The sequence below is a fragment of the Bubalus bubalis genome, chromosome 14, assembly GCF_019923935.1.
Source record: "Bubalus bubalis isolate 160015118507 breed Murrah chromosome 14, NDDB_SH_1, whole genome shotgun sequence".
Taxonomy (NCBI): domain Eukaryota; kingdom Metazoa; phylum Chordata; class Mammalia; order Artiodactyla; family Bovidae; genus Bubalus; species Bubalus bubalis.
In genome coordinates this window covers 83,348,415-83,368,268 of record NC_059170.1, presented here as the reverse complement: position 1 = coordinate 83,368,268, position 19,854 = coordinate 83,348,415, and the positions used below count along the sequence as shown (strand labels likewise).

The window sequence follows — 19,854 nt, the reverse complement described above, 5'->3', positions numbered from 1 at the left end:
AAAAATAAGTAAAGACAGCAAAACTCCACCTGGAAAAATTCAACTCTAAACTGAAAACGCAACATAAAAAGAAAATACATGGCGATGCTATCCATCCCAAATACAACCAGGTGATTAGAGTCAGAATTTGTCTTCTACTGGACAAAGGGGTACTTAAGAGATCCTGCAGCTCTGAGCCACAAGTCTACTTTATTAGTCATTAAAATAACCCAGGTGGGCGGGTCCTCAATCAAATAGATAAATAACATCTGATGCCCACCACTACAGCCTTCAATCTTTTTTAAAATGAAAGGATACAAATGACAAACTCTTAACTGAAATTACACGATGACTTATCAAACTTACCTCTTTATGTGTGGCACCTAATTCTTCTTCTAACAAACTATACATTTCGAGTGCTACTCGTAATCGTGCTCTCAACTCAAATAAAAGGGGCCGAGTCACTGTGTGTTGATGTGTGTATACATGTTAGTACACTTCTTAGTGTATACTCACCCTAATACATGGATACTGTAACAGAATACCTTTAATGTCTCTCATTGATCTTAATGTCAAGAAAATCTGCTTGTTAACAGCTTTAAATTCTAAGTTTGAGAGGACAAAATTTTATCCTAAATTAATTCTATTACCTAGTTTTTAACTGCAAGTTGATATATAAGAGTGGACTTCCCCAGTGTCCCAGTAGTTAAGACTCCACACTTCTGCAGGGCTCATGGGTTTTAATCCCTGATCGGGGAACTAAGATCCCACACAAAGTGTAGCGTGGACAAAAATTTAAGTTAAGAGGACTCCCCCCTCAAATGTACTAAAATTACATTAGCTCTCATAAATTTGAAGCAAGGTATGAGAACCCCGAACTGATCCACCCTGGTCTGCTCAAGGGGAACATGTGAAAAATGACTTGAAAATCAGACAAAGTTTAAAGACAGCAACACGGAGGCCAGTGGTGACCCCCGTGGGGCAAATGTCAACACGTGAGAATCCCCCTACTGACCCTGGTGTTGTTTCTTTCCACTTTCAGCTCAGCGATTTCTTCTTCTCTTTTAAGAAGCTGCTCCCTGCATATTTTTAGTTCTTCAGTAGGAGTCGGAAACTCTTAGAAAAATTAAATGAGAAACTAAATGCAAACATAAATCAAAAAGAGAGCAAGATTGTGAAGAATGACCCTGTCAAGTCTCTCTAGGCTCCACACAAAGGATCTCCATGCCCCTCCAGTGAAGAGGGGGTCCACTGACCCCAAGACCACACAGACCACCACAACTGAGACTGGCCTTCAGCCTCCACCTTGACCTGGCAGGCATGCGGCAAGGGAGAACCCGGAATCCAAGCCTACCTTCTCAAGACCCAGGAACGTCTGAGAAGCTTTCCAAAACATAAGCCTAACAACAAAGTGGATAAAGAGATTCTTAAACGACACACAGACCAGTAACCTAGAGCCACTGTGGAGAGTGAAGAAAAAAGGGAAGGTCTACAAGGCCACCAAGCTTTGGAGTGTTCCTCTGGGAAAAAGGCTGATGGCACCCCAAGGCCATCTGTTAGCCTGACTCCACTGAAGTCACCCAGTCATTCAATCAACTGGTTAAAATGTTAAATTTATGTTATATGTATTTTACCACAATTTGTGGGCATGCGGGGCCATCCACGTGGTGAACTTCCTCAAACTGAACCACACGGAGTCTTTCGTTCTTCTATTTTTCTTTGCAGAAATAAAAAAATCCTGGGCTACATATCCCCTACTACATACTGAGTGTTCAGCACCCAGAAAAGTGCCCAGCACTTGTAAGAGGTATGTAGTAGACATGTGAAGCTATGAGGGTGTATGTCATACACGTAAGCAGTAGGTACCTGTCATTAAAATACTGGACACACTGGTCTGTGCTTTGTAAGATGGGAGACATTAAGGGCTTAGCCTTTCTACTTCAAGGACTGACTCTCTAGCTCGATCCTAATGCCCCAGAGATTCCTCCAGCCCACATATCCTTTCTTTGGAAGAAGGGAGACGTTAAGGGGCTTAGCCTTTCTGCTTCAACGACTGACTCTATAGCTCAGTCCACATGCCCCAGTGACTCCTCCAGCCAGTGTTCCCTTCTTGTGGGCCCCCCGCCCATCCTCCATGCAGCAACTGCACAACCTCTTACAAGGTAAACCTGCTGGGGTCGATCCTGCCCACTAAGGCCAAAATGCCCTGGCCGGCAGGGCCCACAACCATGCTAACAAAATGAAACACAACCCCAACGCTTCACCAGGTGAGGGGCAATCTGACGGGCCCAGCCCTAGGCTGCTCTCACCTCAGGCCACTCTGCTTCCATGACTTGGGCCGAGGCTAAGTCCTTCCTAGTCTTGGCCTTTGCCTTGGGGTTGCAGCACTGGAATAACGCCCACAGGCAGGCCCTTCTGCGACCCATCCTCGCAGATGCAGGCAGCCCCCAACTCGGGGGCAACCGCTGTTTCACGGTAGGATACCTCGGCTACCGAGCTATCACCACCGATCTCACACTGCGACCACCGCTATTCACACTATGACCACCACTCTCACACACACTGCTCTCACACACCACTCTCACACACACCGCTCTCACACTATGACCACTGCTCTCATACTATGACCACCAAATGGCACGAAGGCTCTGCCTCCAGCATGTCTCCCAGGAGCCCAGAACCAGAACCTGCTCAGTCACAAGGGGTTCCGTGGTAACAGGGGGGCTGGGCTCAGGCCCACCGTCAAGGTTGCAGAGAGGGGGGAGGGGCTGCCAAAAAGACGACAGGTGAGTGTGAGGTGCTGGAGAAGGAAGGCCATGCCTACGGCTCAGGCCCCCTGTCAAACATGACCCTGCAAGGTACTGGGTCACAGTCGAACCGACCAGTATAAACTGCTTCAGAAACTACCACCCCTGGGAATGAGCAAGTCTTTTAAGTGGGCTTCTGCCCCCTCTACCCCCCAAACAAGCCTCTAGTGAGGCTACTGAAAGGGCACCCCTGAACTCAAGGGCATCCCCAAAACCCACCCAGCTGAAGAGGACTCACCATGCTAGCTGCCCCTCACTCTCACCCTGAGCTCGGTCCTCCCTGACTAACTCCCTCACTTGAGCTCATCAAGGGCTTGACCAACCTTGCTCCAGGCACTTAAAATAAACCCACAGTGGGTACAGGGGTTCATTTAACCCACTGCGAATTCGCCCTCTTAACTTCGACACTGGGCTGCCAGACGACTCTGCTCCATGGGGGCTGCATGGTGGAGGTTTAGGGGTGTCCCTGCCTCGAGCCGTGACAGCCAGTGCCTCCCAGACCCCGCCAGGTACTGCCCCACCCTCCACCCCTGAGTCTCCCACCCTTCTCCTGGCCCCACTCCCACCCTTGCGGCTCTCCACTCGCCAGGGCACAGGCCACACTACTGGCTCAGCCCGGACCTCTGCTGTCACTTGAGGACCTCAGTCCCCAGGGTGCTTGGGGTCCTGTATCCACCCATCTCAGCAATTATAGACTCTGGGGGAGACAGAGTATAGTTTGGGGTCCCGCCCGCAGTTCACCCTGAACACGTTCTCTTTTTTTTTGGCTTTATCTACTGGAGTTCTCTGAGATGTCTTTTTAAAACCTCAACTGTTGCTTTCAAAAAGACTGTAAAATCACTGTGCTCAACGTTAAGAATAAAATCTTCATTTTCAACCTTAAACTGAAACTGGAGGGAAGACTAAAAGCAGTCATTTTTTTCAAACTGAAAAAGAAAACCACATGTGACCATGTCACAGCATACAGGTCACGTAATCCCTCCCTCCTCAGCCTTCTCCTCCACCCCAGCATCCTGTCATCGCATGGCCTGCCCTGGGCTGGCAGGGGCAGGGGAAGAGGGAAGACTGGCTCCTCTGTCTCCAGGCCGCATGGGCCACTTGCTCCACCTCCTTCCCAAGTTTATGTAGCACTGAAACAGCCCAGGCAAGCCGGGGATTCTGATCAGAAACACAACCGTGGGTACCAAGCAAGGACCCCTGGTTCTTGGTTTCCCTGGTATCAAATAAAGATGATCAATACAATTACTGTGACTGTTACATGTGGCTTCAGATGACAGAAGACACCCAGGGCGTCCCCACTTCCAGTGACAGACACAAGCAGCTAGTAGGTCAGCCTACCAAGAGCTAGAAAAGCTAAATACAGTTTAAAAGAGGTCCTTGCTGCTGCTGCTGCTAGGTCACTTCAGTTGTGTCCAACTCTGTGCGACCCCACAGATGGCAGCCCTCGAGGCTCTGCCATCTCTGGCAGCCACAATCCAAGATTTCAAACAAAAGGGAAGCCCAGTGAGGGAGCTGGAGACTGAGAGGGCTGCTCCTTCCTTCGGGGCATCTGAACAAAGCTGACTCTGCGAAGAAAAGGCAGGGAAAAAGTCAAGCAGAGAGGACTGGCTAACACAGGTCTGGATGGTTCCTTGGGCTGGGAAGACAAAAATTTGAGCACAAGCCTGATGAGTCAGTCCAGATGTCAGAAAACGTACCCAACACTCTGCCCAAACCAGCTGAGTGCTGAGTATCAGTCACCTCGTGGTACTCAGGAGACAGATGGTGGGCTTCAGGACATGCTGAGAAGGGGGGTGGCCTGGGAGGCAGCCCAGGCTTCCAGAGTGAGACACTGCAAAGCTCTTCCCTGGGGTCGGGGGGGGCGGGGGGGAAGGTGGGTGAAGGCTGCTGAGACTGAGCTTACAAGGACCCCCCAGCCTCAAGTCCCTCAGGCCCTGAGTGAACAGACAGCTCTGTCCCCACTGGAGGTCTACGTCAGATGAAACTCTGGAGAAGATATCATCACTCAGAACCTCTAGGGTTTTCCAAACATAATGTCCAACATGCAACCAAAAAAGCAAAAAAAGGGTGTAACAACAAACAGGACCAAGAGAAAAAGAACTGAACCAGATCCAGAGGTATCAGATGTATATCAGCATATCAGAGGTATGCTAGAGGCATCAGATGCAAACGTCAGCTGTTCAAAAATATACTTGACAAAAGGAAAAATTTCTGAGAATCAAAACCAACTCTAGAACTTTACAATAACAGTGACTGAATTTAAGAACTCAGTCTCTGGGTTTAACATCAAATTGGATGTAGCTGAAGAGGATCAGTGAACTTAAGGATGGATCGGTTAAATAGGGAAAAAAGTAAAGAATATATTGAAGGAACCCTTTATTAAACTATGTTGTTAAAAACTATAAATGGGGACCCTCATTGTGGAGAAAAGACAGAAAGGGGAATAAGAAATGCCTCCAGGGGTTGAAACTAAAGAGCCTCTTAATGAAAGTGAAAGAGGAGAGTGAAAAAGCTGGCATAAAACTCAACATTCAAAAAATGAAGATCATGGCATCTGGCCCCATCACTTCATGGCAAATAAATAGGGAAACAATGGCAACAGTGACAGACTTTATTTTCTTGGGCTCCAAAATTACTGCAGACGGTGAAATTAAAAGATGCTTGCTCCTTGGAAGGAAAGCTATGACAAACCTAGACAGCATATTAAAAAGCAGAGACATTACTTTGCCAACAAAGTTCATTTAGTCAAAGCTATGGTTTTTCCAGTAGCCATGTATGGATGTGAGAGTTGGCCCATGAAGAAGGCTGAACTCTGAAGAATCAATGTTTCTGAACTATGGAGTTGCAGAAGACTCTTGAGAGCCCCGTGGACTGCTAAGAGATCCAATCAGTCAATCCTAGAGCAAATCAGTCCTGCATATTCATTGGAAAGACTGATGCTGAAGCTCCAATACTTTGGCCACCTGATGCAAAGAACTGACTCATTGGAAAAGAACCTGATGATGGGGAAGACTGAAGGCAGGAGGAGAAGGGGACGACAGAGGATGAGCTGGTTGGATGGCATCACCGACTCGATGGACATGAGCTTGAGCAAGCTCCGGGAGTTGGTGATGGACAGGGAAGCCTGGCGTCCTGCAGTTCATGGGGTCGCAATGGGTCAGACACTGAACGACTGACTGACTGACAGGGACAGTGGCAAGAGTTGGTTCAAGAATCAGACCACTGACTCAAAAATGAAAACCACACATTGGTTTCAGCTCCTCTGTGGGTGCCTAAGGCAAGAAGAAAATGTTCAAGTGCTCAGAGGAAAAAAGGTGTGGCTTTTAATGTCACAACAACACTGAGAGCTGACTTTTCAAGAACAAGGAAGTCAGAAGATAATGGACTGGCAACTGTAAAATGCTGAAAAACAAATAACCACCAACCTGGAATTCTATAACCAAGAAAAACACTCTCTGAAAGTGAAAGCAAAATAAACACCTTTAGGGCAAATGGAAATGAGACAACTCATCACCCACAGACATGAGCTAAAAAAAATATTAAGGCAGTACTTTGGGAAAAATAAAAGTAGTCTCTGATGGAAATATAAAAAACAAGTAAAGACCAACAATGAGGTAACTCTGTGGGTAAATATTAACTCTACAAAACAATGATTTAATGCCAAAAATATACCTAACAATTTAAAGTGTAACAGTGACAGGAAGAAAACTGTCGTGTCAGGGAGGCAGTAAAAGTACTAAGTTAGACCTGAATGTAAAACACACGCTGTATCTGTGAATGTACACCCAACAACCTGACAGAGGAGCACAGAACTAGAAAAACACTTCATACTTCTAAAAGAAGGCAAGAGAAAAGAACACAGAACAGGTGGGACAAACAGAAAACAAACAGCAACATGGTGTCTACCCACTGAAAAATCAACATTATAAACAGAGCAAATACTCTCATTAAAAGATAAAGTGTCAAACTGATTACAATGAAAACTATACACTATTCACAGAGGTACATGTTAAGATGGAAGATCTTTTAGACAGGTGAAAGTAAAACATACCCAGGCAAACAAGGACAGAAAACTGATGTGGCAATATCACTGTCAAATAGTGTCTAAAGAAAGAAGCATTACTAGTGATAAAAAGGAGCATCTCATACTGATACAAGTTCAGTCTAGCAAGATGAGGATTCTAAATTTGAATGTACCTAATAACATAACCTCAAAATATCAATACATAAAAACCAACAGAAATAGAAAAGGAGTAACAGCCAAGTTCATAATCCCAGTGGGAGACGTTAAAGACACATCTCTAGTGGAACTGGGCTCCTTGATACGAAGTCACCTGCAGCCATGAAGTACCTGAAATGTGGCTGGCTCTACAATGAGATGTGCTGCAAGCAAGAAACACAGACTGGGTTTTAAAGACTCAGCATGAAAAAAAGAACGTGAACTATTTCATTAGGTTTTATCATGTTGATTACACACTGAAATGATAATATTTTGGGTGTATTAAAATAAAATATATTACAGGTAATTTCACCTACTTCTGCTTTTACTCAACGTGGCTACCAGTCTCTGAATTACATGAGTGACAAGCCTGATCTGACTGATACACACAGAACACTGCATTCCCACTGATAGATATTATTTTCAAGAGCCCAAGGAACATATAACAAAAAGTATATTGGGCCATTAGGAAAGCTCAAATTATTTCAAAGGACTGATATAATGCAGGGTATACTTACAGAATGCGATGGGCTGACAGTTTATGTGCCCTCAAATTTCACCCCACACATGGTGATGATCCTAGGAGGCAGGGACTCTGGGAGGGGTGAGGCCAGGAGGGAGTGGGCTCCTGTGCTGCGAGGACAGGGAGAAGCAGCAGGCAGTCTAGGAACCAGGAAACAGGCCTCACCAGACGTGGCACCTGCCGGTGATCTTGGGACTCCCCAGCCTCCAAGACTACAAGAAACAACTTTCTGTTGTTTATCAGCTAGTCTACGGTATTTATAACAGTAGCCCAAAACAGACTAAGACAGGGCTTTTCATGGAATTAAGTTAGAAATCAAAAAAGGGTCAATAGAAAAACCTCCCCAAATATTGGGAAGTTAAATAACATACTGCTTGAAGAATTTCATGAATAATAATTTTAAAAAACACAATGAAAATTAGAAAATACTTTTCCATAAAAGATAATGAAAATCTGGCTTATTCAAACTTGTGGAATGCAGCGAACTATGTTTAGAGGGTAACTTAAAGCCTTAAACACATATACTGGAAAAGAAGGAACGCTAAAAATCAATTAAGCCTCTCTCCCAAGAAACCAGAAAAAAAGCATAGCAAAAGAAACACAAGGCAGATGGGAAAAAAAGGAGCAGAAAACAACAAAACAGAAAGCAAATATGAAGTTTTTTTTAAAAAAAAAAAAAAAAAACAAAGCCAAAAGTTCGCTCTTTGAAAGGACTGATAAAACTGATAAACCCCTAGAGAGACTTATTAAGAAGAAGAGACAAAGCACAAATCACCAGCATCAGGGATTTTTAAAAGGGGAGACAACACATCTTGCAGATAAGAAAGATATTATGAACCACAGTTCACTTACTAGCTGCTCGCATCAATAAATTCCTAGCAGGGGGGAAATGCTTCGCTTAAATAGACCCAAGAAGACATACAAAATCAGAAAATTTAATTTGCATGAAACAAATTAAATCTGAAATTAAAAGCCCCCCCACAATGAAACCAACCGGTTTTGCCAATCAATTCTTCCAAAAATCGAGGGAACAAAACAGTAATCTCACAGGAACTCTCAGGGTAAACAAGGAACACTCTCCAACCTTGTTTTATAAGACTAGCATAACCTTGATACTAAAACCAACAAGGAAGAAGTACAAGAAAGTAAAATTACAGACTCTAAGTATAGATTAAATAATCCTAAATAAAACACTAACAAATAAAGTCCAACTGAAGGAGAATACATCAAGATCAGTTTGGGGTTGTTTTAGAATCACAAAATTTTTAAAAGTTAAATCACCACATAAAAGAAAAATCACCTGTTTCAAAATCTGGAGAAAATAAACTTAAGAAAACTTAATGTAATAATTTTAATTCATGACTAAGAAAAAACTCTTAGTAAACTAACAGAGAAGAATTTACATATTTTGATAAAAATATCTACAAGAAAGCTAATATCCTGTGTGATGGTGAAATACTGAAAGCTTTTCCTCTGATAATGGGACAGACAAGGATACTTATTCTCACTCCTTCTGTTCACCACTGTACTGGAGATCCTAGTCCGTACAATAAGGCAAGAAAAAGGAAAGGGTTATCACAGCTGTAAAGGGGGAAAAAAGTAATTATTTGCAGACATAATTGTGTATACATAAAAAAATACAATTAGAATGATTTGAAGTAAATGGATTTAACAACGGAATATAGAAAAGTCAATTCTATCTCTATTAGGAATTTATAATGGCACTGAAAATATCAAGATATCTAATTAAACATGTGCAAGGCATACAGCAAACTACAGACTTCTAAGATAAATTAAGGAAGATCTAAAAAAATGGAGAGCTATCTATATTGTGTTCATGAATTATAAGAACAACATAAAAGACACACACACACACACACAGAGTTAACCGTTTGAGGCGATGCCTATGTTGGGCAATCATTCCACGACGTCTATGGGCATCAAGTCATCACAATGTAGACTTTAAATACACACAAACTGTATCTGTCAATGACTCCTTAGAGAAGCTGGGGGTCTAAAATCAGGGCCTGGGACCTGGTAGCTGGCAGGTGTGGGAACCCGAGTTCACGTGCAGGCCGTACACTTAATCACAGGTGAGACCTGAAGCAACCCAGAAACTCTCCATTTTTTTTATCTGTTTTTCTCTCTTCCCCTTGCCATTTGTGCTTAACAGATTCCCAGTATCGAGGGAGCAGCGTCAATGCAGCAATAATGTTTCCCCATCTAAGGTGGGAAAGTATAACACCAGCAGACTTCCCAATCGCCCCGAGATAACTGGGGTGCCCCATCACAACAGAAAGCAAAGAAACATGACATTCCCCGAGAGAGAGCTGCCCGACGGCAGTGTGAACTAGGTCCTCCAGACGTCCCAAGGGGACCCCCAAGGGCTTGGAGCCCACGTTGGGCCCCTCAGCTTGAGGCCACACTTGTCTTCCCACCATTCTGGGGGTCCTGGCAGAAGAAAGCCAGGCCACGGAAGGGGGATGGTGTGGCCGGCCCGTGGACTCAGGGCAGGACTGACTTGGGTCTGTGCTGGGCTCCACATCCAGTCACCACCCTTGGAGTGTACAAAGTTCTTGGGATCATTGTAGGTTTTTGGCAAAAAGCAATGGAGCTGAGCTGTAGGAGTTGCTTGTATATTTTTGAGATTAGTTGTTTGTCAGTTGCTTCATTTGCTATTATTTTCTCCCATTCTGAAGGCTGCCTTTTCACCTTGCTAATAGTTTCCTTTGATGTGCAGAAGCTTTTAAGTTTAATTAGGTCCCATTTGTTTATTTTTGCTTTTATTTCCAATATTCTGGGAGGTGGGTCATAGAGGATCCTGCTGTGATGTATGTCGGAGAGTGTTTTGCCTATGTTCTCCTCTAGGAGTTTTATAGTTTCTGGTCTTATGTTTAGATCTTTAATCCATTTTGAATTTATTTTTGTGTATGGTGTTAGAAAGTGTTCTAGTTTCATTCTTTTACAAGTGGTTGACCAGATTTCCCAGCACCACTTGTTAAAGAGATTGTCTTTAATCCATTGTATATTCTTGCCTCCTTTGTCAAAGATAAGGTGTCCATATGTGCATGGATTTATCTCTGGGCTTTCTATTTTGTTCCATTGATCTATATTTCTGTCTTTGTGACCCAATCAAAAAATGGGCCAAAGAACTAAATAGACATTTCTCCAAAGAAGACATACAGATGGCTAACAAACACATGAAAAGATGCTCAACATCACTCATTATCAGAGAAATGCAAATCAAAACCACTATGAGGTACCATTTCACACCAGTCAGAATGGCTGCGATCCAAAAGTCTACAAGCAATAAATGCTGGAGAGGGTGTGGAGAAAAAGGAACCCTCTTACACTGTTGGTGGGAATGCAAACTAGTACAGCCACTATGGAGAACAGTGTGGAGATTCCTTTAAAAACTGAAAATATAACTGCCTTACGATCCAGCAATCCCACTGCTGGGCATACACACTGAGGAAACCAGAAGGGAAAGAGACACGTGTACCCCAATGTTCATCGCAGCACTGTTTATAATAGCCAGGACATGGAAGCAACCTAGATGTCCATCAGCAGATGAATGGATAAGAAAGCTGTGGTACATATACACAATGCAGTACTACTCAGCCATTAAAAAGAACACATTTGAATCAGTTCTAATGAGGTGGATGAAACTGGAGCCTATTATACAGAGTGAAGTAAGCCAGAAAGAAAAACACCAATACAGTATACTAATGCATATATATGGAATTTAGAAAGATGGTAACAATAACCCTGTGTATGAGACAACAAAAGAGACACTGATATATAGAACAGTCTTATGGACTCTTTTAGAGAAGGAGAGGGTGGGAAGAGTTGGGAGAATGGCATTAAAACATGTGTAATATCATGTATGAAACGAGTTGCCAGTCCAGGTTCGATGCACGATACTGGATGTTTGGGGCTGGTGCACTGGGACAACCCAGAGGGATGGTGTGGGGAGGGAGGAAGGAGGAGGGTTCAGGATGGGGAGCATATGTATACCTGTGGCAGATTTGTTTTGATGTTTGGCAAAACTAATACAGTGTTTCAGGTTTAAAAATAATAATTAAAAAAAAAAAAGCAATGGAGCTGAAGTCACTTAGGATGGCTTTTAAGGAAAAAAACCTCACTGAGGATTCCCTCAGTGCCAGCTTCGGACCCTAGTGAGATGCAGACTCCTGGTCATCCATGGCTGTGCCCACAGCCCACCAGCTCAGGGAAGGACTCGGCCTTCTCTTCTCGGTGCACCATGAATCTGCACACAGTGGGCCTTCAGAACCTCAGGAGACTCACCCCACCCCCACTATAGCCAGAACCCTCCCCAGGCATTAAAACAGCTGTGGAGTCACTTTGGCCCAAGCCCTGGTTATGGATCCCTGGAGCCCATTACAGCCTCTACAGCGTGATTAATCAGGTCCTTTATACACAGATTCCTGCCTGTCAGATCTGAGTTTTGGATTCATGGTCAGCTCTGTCCCTCCCGTGGCAGCCAGGTGGGCTGCAACGCAGACAAAGGAGCTCAGGAGCTGAGTTTCAAGGGAAGCACTGAAAGGACAGCAATGGATGCAACCTGTTGCAAACTGAAGGAGGGTCGCTGCATGTCTCAGAAACGGCCTCTGGTGTGCAGGTGTGGAGGAGCGCCCCCACGGTGCAAAAGAAAGAGAGGTACTCAGCGGCAAAGGCTCTTGGCCTCTCCGGTAGCAGCTCCAGTTGGTAGCTCGTGAACAGTGGACAGCCAATGTGGTCACATGAGCGTGACGCTTATTCCCTCACAAAGAAAGAGAAAGGGGGCAGGCTGTGGAAGTACCCAGAGGGTGTGGTGGGGTGGATGAAGGGAGGTGTCCCCCCGCTCTTCAGTGCAAATTGCTTTTGTGAGTCTCAGAGCTGCCAGAAGGCAGTTACCAAGTCAGGTCCCCACAGTATCCAGTGTGGGCTGGGTGCCTTAGCCCTTGTCACATGGACAAGTCACACCATATGTCTTCCCCGAGTTCTAACAGCAGGATCTGGGGGTTTTGTCTAGGTACTTACTTCCTTGCTGTAGCTGTGTTACCCCCTTCTTTGAGCCCCAGTTTTGTCCTCTTAGATAAAGGACATCGATTGCTACCTTAGCAGGTTGCCAGCTTAATCCCATGAAGACTAATTAGGGTAATCCTACAATTAATAGCTGGCCTTAAGAGATATCAATGAATAGCTGGCCTTAAGAGATATCAATGAATAGCTGGCCTGAAGAGATACTGGGCTTCCCTGATAGCTCAGCTGGTAAATAATCCTCCTGCCATGAGGAGATCCCAGTTTGATTCCTGGGTCGGGAATGCTGATCCACTATAGAAGGGACAGGCTACCCACTTCAGTATTCTTGGACTTCTCTTGTGGCTCAGCTGGTAAAGAATCTGCTGCAATGCAGGAAACCTGGGTTCAATCCCTGGACTGGGAAGATCCCCTGGAGGAAGAAAGGCTACCCACTCCAGTATTCTGGCCTGCAGAATTCCAGCGTGGTTCAAACAAGCTGACGGACAAGCAGGAAAGGACTCATGGGCAGATGGCTTACCTCCGGTCTCAGGTGGAGCTCCGGGACCACAGTAGGAACTGGCGCTCTCAACCCCTGGGCTCAGCAGCACCCTCCTTCTCAGGCCGGCGGCTCTGCCCTGACGGGCTTAGGAAGACCACCAACTGCTACAGGCTGACCTCAAGCCCCACCCACTGCTGTAGCCTGATCTCACATGGCCCCAACACATCCCGCAGAACCAGCCCTCCTCTTCCCTTGATTCCAGCGTGAGGCCCGGCCCTGTGCCCCGATTGGTCACCATCCCAGTCCTGAGCCACTCACAGTGGCCAGAGAGGATGGAACACACCGATTCGCCAGGTCCAGGTCATGTGACCATAGCTCCAGGATACATGCGAGCTACTCACCCTATGTCAGGGGTGGAGGTAGTGTGATGCCCCCAGAGCAGGGCTGAAAGTCCAGTCCATGTGTCCGTGTGCTCAGTGTCCTGGGACGTGCCTGCACATCCTCTCTATACACCGCTTTGTCCTCTGCAGAGAAAATATTCATGACACACCTCTTGCCTTCCCAAGCGCTGTTTCACACACCCACATTCAAGGAAGCAAGACCTCCTGTTTGAAGGTAGGTTTGGGGATCCTCTCTTAACCTCTGGGCTTGTTTCTTGTATTGCTACTGCTGCTACTCCTAAGTCACTTCAGTCATGTCCGACTCTGCGACGCCATAGATGGGAACCAGGCTCCCCCGTCCCTGGGATTCTCCAAGCAAGAATACTGGAGTGGGTTGCCATTTCCTTCTCTAATGCATGAATGTGAAACGTGAAAGTGAAGTCGCTCAATCGTGTCTGACTCTTCACGACCCCATGGACTGCAGCCTACCAGGCTCCTCCATCCATGGGATTTTCCAGGCAAGAGTACTGGAGTGGGGTGCCATTGCCTTCTCCAGTTTCTTGTATTATGTTAACATAATTTATTCAGTCTAAAAACCCCCATGAGCACCAGCATATGCTGCTTTGCCTATTCAGGATTCTTAGCTGTTCTGACGGAGAAGGAAATGGCAACCGACTCCAGTGTTCTTGCCTAGAGAATCCCTGGGATGGGGAGCCTTGTGGGCTGCCGTCTATGGGGTCGCACACAGTTGGACACGATTGAAGCGACTTAGCAGCAGCAGCTGTTCTGAAGGCATGGCCCAGGGGCCTCCCAAAGGGAATGAATTTTGTCCAAGGTAGCACCTGAGAGGCTGAATCATTTTGCTATACACCTTAAAAAAACAAATTATTGTAAATCAACAATATCCCAATTTAAAGAAAAGATATTCCCTCATCAAAAATTGTTCAAAATTTTGTCAAGTTTTACCTTCAATTGTTGGTTTTTAATATGTGTCTAATTGGTTTGGTGGTGTTTTGTGAGGTAGGGATCCAACTTACCTTCCCACATGGATACCAAATTGTCTCAATGGGATAATTCCTTTGTCCTTTCTCCTGGAAATGTCCTTTCTGCATTTACACATTAAGAAGCTTTTTTAAAAATGCCAAGTATCAAGAACTTCAGATCTTTGGAAATCTGTACAGCACCCCAGAGGCATGTTTCCATTTCTGTGTCTTCTCTTCACATTTCACCATTTCCAGTTTCTAGTATACACAAGTACCCTCAGAGGGTTCTCTGTATTGAACCATGTATGTTTCTGTGAGGACAGAGGATGTGAGCAGGGAGAAGGGACTGAGTGACCATGGTGACCATGTGACCATGCTCAGCAACCCCAATATTAAGTCTGGCTGAGATTTCCTAAGGCAAGGTCTGTGTTTCTTCCTCTTGGTGTCTGGATACACAAAACGATGTTAGTGGATTGGGACTTGGGTCCCTGGGTCCACCAGTGTAGAGATATACCTACAGCCTGCTTTTCCATTATATTTTCCTCCTGTGGGCTCTGCTGAGCTGGTGTGGAGATATTTCTGCTAAAGGCTTGAGAGGTAGTCAGTCATCCCCTGCCTCGTCTGTATTTGTCATTTTTTTTTTAAATATAGCTAATTTTCAATGTTGTTAGTCCTTGTGTCATTCTGACTCTTAGGCACCTGTGGTTTAACAGACCTCCAAGTCCCGAGAGCTCTTTGCCTGGTGGAGACATGGAGAACTCAGGGAGCAGCACCACATCACACTGGAGCCTGGACCAGAGAGAAGGTTCTTGCCAGGAAGGCTCCATCCCTGCTGTGGGGGGTTCGGGGTTCACATCTGATTGTGCATCCCCTGGGCCCTCAGTGCAGGCCCCACTCTGAGATCTGGAAAGGAGGTGGCTTCCCTCCCTGACACAGAACTAGTATTTTTTTTTTTTTTTTGTCCTTGTCCTTTCCAGTCCCGTTTGGTTCCCAGGCCCTACACCCACAGGATCAGGAGAGCCCAGTTCTAGAGGAGTTTCATACAAGGAGAGGCTCCCCGAGACACTCCAACCCCCAGGCCTAAATAAGCATTTCCTTGGAGTTTCACAGCCCTGGGAGGAGATACTGGGTTTGTGTCCATTTTACAGTTGAATCTGCTGAGCCTCATATCATTGTGTGATTTGCCCTGGGTCACTCTGCAGGTCAGTGGGTAAGTTGGGATTTGAACCCAGACTCTATGTCTTGGAGCCTGTGATTGTACAGCTATTTCTGTTCCTCGGTGAAATTTATTTCAGTTTTTTTTTTTTTTTTAATGAGTTTGTATATGGGACTGTTCTGTTCTCTCTCTGATAGTTCATATCCTGCTATATTGCTGAGTTTATTAGTTTTAATACTTGTTACTTGGTGGAGTTTTTAGGGTTTCATATAAATCCTGTCATAATCGAATAGTGGCAGTGTAACTTCATCTGATCCAACGGGGATGCCTTTTATTTCCTTTTCTTGCCTAGTTATTCTGGGTAGGACACTTCCACTACTATGTTGAACAAGATTGGTGAGAGTGGGCATCCTTGTACTATTCCTGATCTTTTAGGAAAATCTGTCACCTCTTTACCACTGAGTTGGATGTTAGCTGTGGGCTCGTCTTATATACCCTTTTAGGATGTTCCATGTTTAACCACTGTATTGAGAGATTGTACCAAAATTGATGATACGCTTCGTCGAAAGCTTTTTCTGCAATTATTGAGAAGATCACATGATTTCGTTCTTAATTTTGCTCATATTGTGAATCACAGTGATTGATGTGCAGATAATAAATCATGCTTGCAGGCACAGAATAAATTCCATTTGATCATAGTGTATGATTCTATTTAATGTATCTTCAGTTTAGTTTGCTAATATTCTTTTGAGGATTTTTACATCCGTGTACACCAGGGTCAGGGTTCTCTGGTGGTTCATATGGTAAAGAATCTAGCTGCAATGTGGGAGACCTGGGTTTGACCCCTGAGTCAGGAAGATCCCCTCGAGAAAGGAATGCCTACCCACTCCAATATTCTTGCCTGGAAATTTCTGTGGACAGAGGACTGGGTGGGCTACCGTCCATGGGTCACAAATAACTGGACATGACTAGTGACTCACACTTACAAGAGTGCTTCTTGACATTCTTAGTATCTACATTTAAGATTTTATCTCAGTCAAAAATTACAGTCAAAGGCAAAAATGTCAAAAGTCCAAGAGTCCTTAGAAGTAAATTACAATAAGGCATAACAGATGAAAGCAAGAAGGACTTCACATAATTTATTTTTCATAAGAATTTTAGATCTTCAGAGGAATTCTCATTAAACTGAATTAAAATGCAAGCTTTAGTTTAAAATGGAATCCTTTTTTGGTATGTTTCTATGTTGAGACTGAAATTTTATTATTTATGTATGAGATATTAAGCAATACTGTGTAGCTATTAAAATCATATTTTCAAAACCTTTAATGACTTTTATAAGCACTTATAGTGGAAAATAGCTAGGAATAGAAGATGATCCCATATAGCTTTAGATGATAGTACAGATATGTTGAATGATAGTTTTCAGATTGTATTTATTTATTTTTAATTGAAGGATATCTGATTTACAGTGTTTGGTTGGTTTTCCTCATACAACAATGTGAATAGGCCATAAGTATATTATCCAGTCTTTGCTGAGCCTGCCTCCCACTTCCCACCATCCCACCCTCTAGGTCATCACAGAGCACCATGCTGGGCTCCCTATGTTATACAGCAACTTCCCACTAGCTAGCTATTTTACATATGGTAGTGGTGATGTTTCAATGCTACTGTCGCAATTCGTCCCACCCTCTCCTTCTCAAGCTGAGTTCACAAGTCCTTCCTCTACATCTGTGTATCTATTTCTGCCCTTCAAATATTCACCAGTACCATTTTACAAGATTCCATGTGTATGGATTAATATATTTGTTTTTCTTTTCTGACTTACTTCACTCTGTATCACAGTTTCTAGGTTCATCCACCTCAGTTAAACTGACTCTTATTGTTCCTTTTCATGGCTGAGTAATATTACATTGTGTATATGTTCCATGACTTCTTTATCCAGTGTTCTCTTGATAGGCATTAGGTTGCTTCCATGCCCTGGCTATTTTAAATAGTGCTGCAGTGGACATTGGGGTACATATGTCTTTTTAGAGGTATGGTTTTCTCAGAGTATATGGCCACTAGGGGATTGTTGCATTATATGGTAGTTTTATTCATACTTTTTAAAGAAACATACATTCCTTCTCCATAGTGGCTGTATCCATTTACATGTCTACCAACAGGGCAAGAGGGTTCCCTTTCTTCCATGTCCTGTCCAGCATTTATTATTTGTAGAATTATTGATGATGGCCATTCTGACTGGTGTGAGGTGATACCTCATGTAGTTTTGATTAACATTTCCTTAATAATGAGCCATGTGGAGCATCTTTGCATGTGTTTGGTGGCCTTCTTAATGTCTTCTTTGGAGAAATTTGTTCATGTCTTCTGCTTACTTTTCAGTCGGTTGCTTTTAATCTGATATTAGAGTCAATGATCTACTTGTGTACTTTGTAGATGATCCTTTGTCAATTGCTTCATTTACAATTATTTTCTCCTATTGTGAGGGTTGTCTTTTCATCTTGTTTATAGTTTTCTTTGCTGCTTAAATACTTTGAAGTTTCTCTAGATGCCATTTTTTTACTTTTTTTTTATTTCAGTCATTCTTGGAGGTGGATCAAAGAGGATCTTGCTGTGATAAATGTCAAAGAGTGTTCTGCCTATGTTTTCCTCTAAGAATTTTATAGTTTCTGGCCTTACTGTTGGTCTTTAATCCATTGCAAATTATTTTTGTGTATAGTGTGAAGAAGTGTTCTAATTTCATTCTTATACATGTAGTTGTCCAGTTTCCCAGCACCACTTACTGAAGAGGCTCTCTTTTCTGTACTTTCTCTATTGCACATTCTTGCCTCCCTTGTCAAAGAAAAGGTGCCTATAGGAGTGTGGGTTTATCTCTCAGCTTTGTGTCTTGTTCCATTCTCTATGTTTCTGTTTTTGTGCCTGTACCATAGTGTCTTGGTAGTATAGTCTGAAGCCAGAAAGGTTGATTCCTCCAGTTCCACATTTCTTTCCAAGATTGCTTTGGCCCTTCTGGGTCTTCCCCCCAACCCCCACCCTGTATAAATTGTAAAATTATTAGTCCTAGTTCTTTAAAAATGTCATTGGTTGTTTGATAGGGGTGAATTGAATCTGCAGATTCCTTTGGATAGTATAGTCATTTTCACAACATTGATTTCTTTCAATTCAATAACACGGCATATCTTTCTGTTTGTTTCATCTTTGCTATCTTCCATCATACAGCCTGTCTTTCTGCATACACGTGTTTTGTCAGTTTAGATAGGTTTATCCCTAGCTATTGGAGAACAAAATGGCAACGCACTCCAGTACTCTTGCCTGTAAAGTCCCATAGATGGAGGAGCCTGGTAGGCTACAGTCCATAGGATCCCAAAGAGTCAGACACAACTGAGCGACTTCACTTTCATGTTTCACTTTCATGTATTGGAGAAGGAAATGGCAACCCACTCCAGTGTTCTTGCCTGGAGAATCCCAGGGACGGGGGAGCCTGGTGGGCTCCCATCTATGGGGTCGCACAGAGTTGGACACAACTGATGTGACTTAGCAGCAGCAGCATTCCTAGCTATGGTATTCTTCTTGTTGCAGTGGGGAATGGCACTGTTTCCTTAGTTTCTCTTTCTGATTTTTCTTGTGCTATAACTATGCAAAGAATTTCTGTGTATTAATTTTGTATCCTGTGCTTTACTAAATTCACTGATTAGCTCTAGTAATTTTCTGGTTCTATCTTTAGGGTCTTCTCTGAATAAAAACAGGTCATCTGCAATCAATGAGAGATGGACTTCTTCTTTTCTAATATGCATTTTTTTTCATTTTCTTCTCTGATTGCTGTGTCTATGACTTACAAAACTATATTGAATAATAGGAATGAGAGTGGGCACCATGGTCTTGATCCTGATCTTAGAGGAAATGCTTAAATTTTGACACCATTGAGGATAATGTTTGCTGAGAGATTTTCCTATATGACCTTTATTATGCTGAGGTAGGTTTTTCCATGCCCATTTATGGGGCATTTTTAAAATCAGAAACTGGTGTTTAATTTTTTCAAAACCTTTCTCTGCATCGATCGAGATTATCATATGGTTTTTATGTTTCAATTGTTAATATAGTGTATCACATTAATTGATTTGCACATAGTGAAGAATCTTTGCATCCCTGGGATAAACCCCACTTGAACTTGATGTATGATCCTTTTCATGTGTTTTTGTTTTGTTTTGTTTTTGCTAGCGTTTTCCTCAGGATTTTTGCGTTGATGTTCATCAGTAATGTTAGCCTGTAATTTTCTTTTCTGCATG

The 19,854-nt window shown here is 43.6% G+C and overlaps 1 protein-coding gene and 1 long non-coding RNA gene across 2 annotated transcripts in view; one reads left to right on the top strand and one right to left on the bottom strand.

Moving 5' to 3' along the window:
• Positions 1–13,575, bottom strand: part of LOC123329303 (liprin-alpha-1-like) — a 29,489-nt gene extending 15,914 nt beyond the window's left edge. The window contains exon 1 of the mRNA XM_045162733.1: positions 13,454–13,575. The gene's annotated coding sequence lies outside the window, so the exon portion shown is untranslated. The remainder of the gene's footprint in view (positions 1–13,453) is intronic.
• The window catches only part of LOC123329302, a 27,060-nt gene continuing 20,752 nt past the window's right edge, over positions 13,547–19,854 (top strand). The window contains exon 1 of the long non-coding RNA XR_006544720.2: positions 13,547–13,667. This is a non-coding gene — a long non-coding RNA (uncharacterized LOC123329302). The remainder of the gene's footprint in view (positions 13,668–19,854) is intronic.